The sequence below is a fragment of the Mirounga leonina genome, unplaced genomic scaffold (assembly GCF_011800145.1).
Source record: "Mirounga leonina isolate KUSES-001 unplaced genomic scaffold, KU_Mleo_1.0 Mir_357, whole genome shotgun sequence".
Classification (NCBI taxonomy): domain Eukaryota; kingdom Metazoa; phylum Chordata; class Mammalia; order Carnivora; family Phocidae; genus Mirounga; species Mirounga leonina.
In genome coordinates this window covers 1,749,670-1,756,404 of record NW_023270702.1, presented here as the reverse complement: position 1 = coordinate 1,756,404, position 6,735 = coordinate 1,749,670, and the positions used below count along the sequence as shown (strand labels likewise).

General features: G+C 38.4%; 1 pseudogene; it reads left to right on the top strand.

Moving 5' to 3' along the window:
* Positions 1–6,010: 6,010 nt before the first annotated feature.
* On the top strand, positions 6,011–6,503 carry LOC118027009 (annotated as a pseudogene).
* The last annotated feature ends 232 nt before the right edge of the window (positions 6,504–6,735 follow it).

Here is a 6,735-nt window from a genome sequence, read left to right as displayed (position 1 = left end):
CCCTTCCCTTCCCTTCCCTTCCCTTCCCTTCCCTTCCCTTCCCTTCCTCTTGCCCTTTCTTTCTTTCTTTCTTTCTTTCTTTCTTTCTTTCTTTCTTTCTTTCAGAGAGAGAGAGCATGAATGGGGAGGGGGTCAGAGGGAGAGGGAGAAGCAGCCTCCCTGCTGAGCAGGAGACAAATGAGGGGCTCGATCCCAGGACCCTGGGATCATTACCTGAGCCAAAGGCAGATGCTTAACTGACTGAGCTACCCAGGCACTCCTACTCTACTTTTCTTAATCCAGACCTGCACTTACTGCTTCCCACATATCACCTGAACAAAAATTGATATAAAAATAAAAACAGAGAGACTTCATGGCTTTTAAACGTTGTCATGGAATTTCATACTGAACATGAATTATATGGAAACATAAGCACTGTGTAAAGGTCCTAGTTGGTCAATAATTATGTGTTTGACTGAGCTCCTTTCAGCATTTAGATATGAGTAGAATTGTTCTGTAATTATTTTTACTCCTTTGATGATTTTCAAATGTTCTCAAGTCTTCATCATGAGGTTATGTCATAATCATATGTACATATATATGTGTATGTAGGGACAAGATCTAGTCAAGGAGATTGATGCAAAATAGAGAATACAAATATTATAATACTACTTTCTCATAGTCCATGATAATGGAGGTAAAACTGGTATGATCCCCATGATCTGCTGCTAGAGCATCTTTAAGAGAAAGATGGTACAGTCCAAATGGGGTTGTAGAATCCACTTCCACATTGAAGAGATGGGGCTGATCCTAAATGGTTAAGTCAATTGGACTTCAAATTACCAGAATATTCAACAAATCAGAAATAAGCCAAAGCACATAGAACCTGTCCTCTCTCTTCAGCTCTCTGTATTGGTCATGAGTCCTAATGATTTGTCTCATAAGCATCTTTCTTTGGCTTACCTACAGTCCACATCCACTGCAGCTGACCTAGTTCAGGTTCTCACTTTCTCTTGCTTGTACTCAGGCAAGTCTTGTCACTGTACTTGGAGCCTTCAGCTACTTCCTAATATAATCTTCTATACATTTGAATTGTATCCAGAAACATGCTGATACATGGGGGATTTCCAAAATGTAAGGTGACATATATTGTTTTTATACTTTAAGCTTTTAATTACTTTATTTTTTATTTGGTCAAGTTCAGATTCCTTGATCTTGCATAGAAGGCTATGTTAGGCCATAGCCAGTCGTTAATTCTGATGACTGAATAAGAAATGGAAATCCAAAGAATGTAATCAGGCTTCAGCTAGGATTGCTTTACATGGGAGTAAATGAACCTTTGAGTGGTGACTTAGTCTCTCCCTCAGCCCAATGTGCTAAAAGCTAGAAGCTTCCATAGTTTCTCTGCTATCTGACTTTTTACTCCATAGCCCACACTGCCTCTCACTTTTAGATCAGTGTGGGACCAGAGCCTACTTTACTCACTTATTTCCTCATTCATGTATCCTTTCATGAGTTGCTTGCTGACATTTGTACATTCTTTTCCTTTCAAGTCCGCTACACTACACTTTAGTCCAGGTTCTCAAAACTACTTATAGTTCCCTCAAAACACAATGCCTATGCAAGCCTCCTTGCTTTGTTCTGCAATCCCCTTCATCTAAATATAACTCATCCATTGCATAATTCTTCCAAGAAATCTTCACAGATGCTTCCTTTCTCCTCCAGACTAGGATAGGCCTACATCCAATCTGCCTCCATAGCACTCTGTAATGGCTCTAGCAGAGTGCTGATCACAAGCTACTAAATGTCAGAATCTCCCTTTATACTCTAAAGTCCTTGAGAGTGGGATGTATTTTATTTATCTTCGTATGCTCATGCCTACTACCATGCCTGCCATATTCACACACTCAGTGATTGTTTATTGAACGGAATTATAAACAACTCTTTTTTTTGAGTGATTGCAATTGCAATGTCAGATATTAGTGTTCCCTATTAAGATATGTACACAGTTGCAGTTTTCCCCAGAAGAGATACTGCTGCAAAAAAGGAGGACACTTCTATTCTTATTCTCATTCAACTCTATCCGTTAACAACATGTCTGTGCAAGTTTTGCAGAGTGATGATGATGGTGACAACAACGACTCATACCGAATGAGAGGACTTCTGATCAGGCTAAGCACTTTTTGTACATTTTTTTTTCAATCTCACAATAGTACAAGAAAGTTCTGTTATTTATCCCCATTTTACACGTGCAAACACAGAGAGAAGGAGTATTTGCCCCAGTCACACAGCTACCGCATCCACACAAAGTGCTCTGGATATTCATCAAAGGATTTTCCAAAACAGTTATCATATTAGACATTATAAAGCTGAATACAAAATGGCTCTGTGAAGTACATTTGGCCTTAGTGGGAAAATACATTTTTTTGGGGGGGGCGGGTATTATTGTTTATGTTGGCTGTACCTTTTATGGCTCACCGTTGCAGCATCTTCTACTTGTGACTTCCCTGGGCACTCCTTGAAGGCAGGAAGCATGCATAGGCCATTGTATTTCCCACTGGACCGATCACAGTTGTGAGCACACAGATTCTTGAGATATATTTGTTGGCGAATTGCTTATTTAAAGACTTTCAGCTTTAAATACTTCATACATGTCTCTCCTTACAGAGACATACAACCTTTATTCACTGAAGAGTACAGTATGAGCACATATTTCTCTTCCAATTTTTTACTCACCCTTCAGTCTTTACACATTTCCCTTGGCATCTAGATTAGGCATCATTACTTGATGTTCTATCTACCTCTTGCATTCTGCCTTGAACAGTATAATTTCTCTCATAGAAGAATAGATTTTTCCAATTAAGATCTGGACAAATTAGCATATTTTACATAAGCCACTAAAACTATGTTATGCTTAGCTGCATTCGGCCACTTTGGTCCTGATGAATTCCACAGTGCTGCAAAATATTGCCTATTCTTCCTATTTTTCTAACCAAGTAGTTCCCATCCTGTAGAGTTAACACCTAAATATTACGAAGCTTTGAAACACTGTTAACAGCTTATCTAGGTCTCAGAAATCTTTGGAGACACTAAAAAAAAAAAAAAAAAAAAAAGTGATTTTTTTTTTAACCTCTTTCCTTAATGAAGTGAATTCTAGTTTTATTTCATGCTGTACAATATCTGAAAAACCCTCTTTCCTAGCCTCATTCACACAGTGACTAACATTATATCTAATTGCAGATATTAAAAAATATCCAAGTCCTTGTGGATTCTGCTATAGTCCCAAGTAAATCATGTCAATTTAATTTGTGTTACAGGAAAGTTCTGTGGTATCCTTTCCTTGTTTTGTGTTCAGAAAGAAAATGCCATTTGCATGTTGGGTATATAATTTCTGATGTTTGCTTCCATTTGAGAACAACAATGAGATTACACTTGAACCAATTTTCATAAATAATAAGGACAAGTAGATGTAGAATTAGGCTAAGTAGAAGACACACTACAATCTAGTCCTATCTCTGATTGCATTTATCCACCACGATTCATTTAAACGATGCAAAATAAAAACTTGTATTTTATATAGAGGTTTGGGGAAAAGTGAAGTTTAACTTTCAATCCCTTCTTACATCTATTGCTGATTAACCAGGACAAATTGTAAATCTTATTAAATAATTAGTATCTAACACTATTAAGCTACTATTATTAAATGTGTTTATTATGTGGCATTGGATAGGTCTGCAAATCCCTCTGTGCTTTGGTTTTCTCATTTGTAAAATTAGATATTGAATTAGTCTATAAAAGTAACATTCTAGTGAGCCCAGTTAGAACACAAAAGCAGATGGATATTTGGTATGTAAAAAGGAAAATTTCACATGGCAGAGTTTTTTTTACAGAGGCAGTATTGTATAATGGAAAGAACACAGATTTTGTCACTTGACAGTATGAATTTGATTCCCTAAGATGAAATTTACCAGCGATATGATCTGCAAAATGAGGAAATACACCATTTACCCTGCATATGTATCTAAGGTTTAAAAACAAAGTATAGAAATGGCTAGCATTTGATGGATGCTCTCATGGTAGCTATGAGGCATAATAGGATGCTCTCTCCCATCACCCTTTCTCCTTTCACATCTTCATCTGTGGTAGGAAAGTGATTTTTCATATAAGAGTTCATAGATGCTATGGGATGAGAAGTGATGGATGTCAGTGAGAGAATGGGGCATTACTGTTCTAATGTCACTCCTGCAAATCCCAAACAGCCCAAGCAAACTCTCACTAAGCATGAGTAACTGCAACACAAGTGGCTAAAGATGAAGTCAAGATACTAGTCTTCTGGTTGTGACCTCACAGGGTCAGCCTAAGCCCATTGATTTTGACATTTAATTGAGATCCAAAAAGCAGAGAAATAAAAGTACAGAGAAGACTAACAAAAGTAAAGGACCTCTGGAACCTCATCTGAGGCTATTTCTGTTGGAGTAATATGTGAGCTGCCAGTAATTACTGAAACAAAATTTTAGACCACCTTCACAAAACCAGAATCTATGTGACTTGCTGCTAATAAGATTTTGTTTCTTCTCTAATGGATGAACCTACACATCTTCCTTGGTATGTACAGTAACCCATTATTAAGAGGAGCAAAGAAAAGGAAGATTTTATTTGTGACCTTGTTAGCTTGTGCACTGAAACTGACCATCTGAAGAAGAGCCAGTCACCTCTCCTACAGAGAAAAATGGCGAATAACTTATAATTCTCTAAGTTTGCTCTATATGTTACTTTAAGCTATATTTATTTATTCACCAACTGTTAGGCCTTACATTAAATAGCCAATTTGGCAAAATCACTTGGAGTTTTAGCAGGCAACTCAGACTCACCTTGGACAAAAGAAATTTCCTATATCCATCAAACCTGTTCTACTACTAGACTTCCTCACCTCACTGAACAAGGAAAAAAAAAACACCTTAATTATCTCTTCTTGCTCTTTCCCCTCATACCATACACCTAACCCAATAGAAGCCAAGTTCACTCAACTTCTAAAACATATCCTAAATTTTGCACATCTCTCCATCTATACTCTTTCCACCATAGTTCAAATCACTACCTCTCTGGGACTACTTCATATTCCAAAGGAGAGTGATCTTTTAAAAATGTAAATCAGATCATGATGTTCCTAGTTTACAATATTCCAATGGCTTCCAATCAAAATTAGAGTAAACATCAGACTTCTTAGCCTGGCAAACAAAGCCCTATGTCATCTGTTAGTTCCTTCCTCATTGACCTCATCTCCTCCATTCTCCACCCACCAAGCTTCAATGGCCTGCTTTCTCATTTAAAAAGTGACAAGTTCATTTCTGCTTTCAGGCCTTCACACAAGTTCTTGATCTGCCTGGAAGGCCGGATTCATGGGTGTATGACCTGTGGAATCACATAGAGCCCTGTTATCAAGAGGGCCCCATACTTGGTTTAATGCCCTACTGATGCAATCTCAAATTTTTAAATAATTTTATCTTTTAACTTGTGTTTTGTAAGTGAAATTTAGTGGCACGGTGGAGCACATGGGTGAGCAGAGGAAATACATATAATATTTCCATCATTCGTTGCCACCTCATTTGCATGTAGCACTTACAGGGCCCCATGACCACAGAATTCTGATAGACCTACAGTGTGTAGTAAAGGTTCAATATGACTCAAAGTGAGTACAAGGTAAGCGTGTCTAGTAAGCAGGCACACTGCCAGCTCTGAGATGGCACACCTTCTATTGAGAACCAGAACTTGCTTCAAACATTGAAAGGAAGCAGTGATGTTTTAAGAAGCATGGATAATCAAAGAGCCCTATCCATAACCCTTCTTGCTCATGTGTCTTCCCAGTATTAGCTAACCACCTACAGTGAGAATCATGAGATAGAAAGAGAGAAATAGGATATCTAACCCATGTTCATCTTCATTTAGTCCTTCCTTACTTTTAAGTTAAGCTCAAGGTGGAGAACGTTTATAGAATGTGTGCCTATCAAGAAGTAAAAAAACAGCTCTTTCCCTGCCGCCGCCCAGTCATGCGGAGGCGGAAGGTCGCGTGCAGTCAAGATTCGGCTACACTCGTGATCCACCGCCATGGCCGAGGAAGGCATTGATGCTGGAGGTGTAATGGACGTTAATACTGCTTTACAAGAGGTGCTGAAGACCGCCCTCATCCAGGATGGCCTAGCACGTGGAATTCGCGAAGCTGCCAAAGCCTTAGACAAGCGCCAGGCCCATCTTTGTGTGCTTGCATCCAACTGTGATGAGCTATGTATGTCAAGCTGGTGGAGGCCCTTTGTGTTGAACACCAAATCAACCTAATCAAGGTTGATGACAACAAGAAACTAGGGGAATGGGTAGGCCTCTGTAAAATTGACGGAGAGGGAAAACCCCATAAAGTGGTTGGTTGCAGTTGTGTGGTGGTTAAGGACTATGGCAAAGAGTCTCAGGCGAAGGATGTCATCGAGGAATACTTCAAGTGCAAGAAATGAACAAATAAACTTAGTTCTTGTTCCACAAAAAAAATTTAAAAAAAAAAAGTAAAAAAAGCAGCTGAGAAAAATAGTTGAATCAATTTTGTACAATGCTTCTGCTATGAGTTAAAGATATATGTATATACAAGCTCTGAAATAAAAAATTGTGCAATATTCATGATGCCATCTGTGAGGAGATACCACCTGTGAGTTAAATTCTCTTACTTTTGCATTTAAAACTGGCATGACACAATATAAAGATGAATGGTAA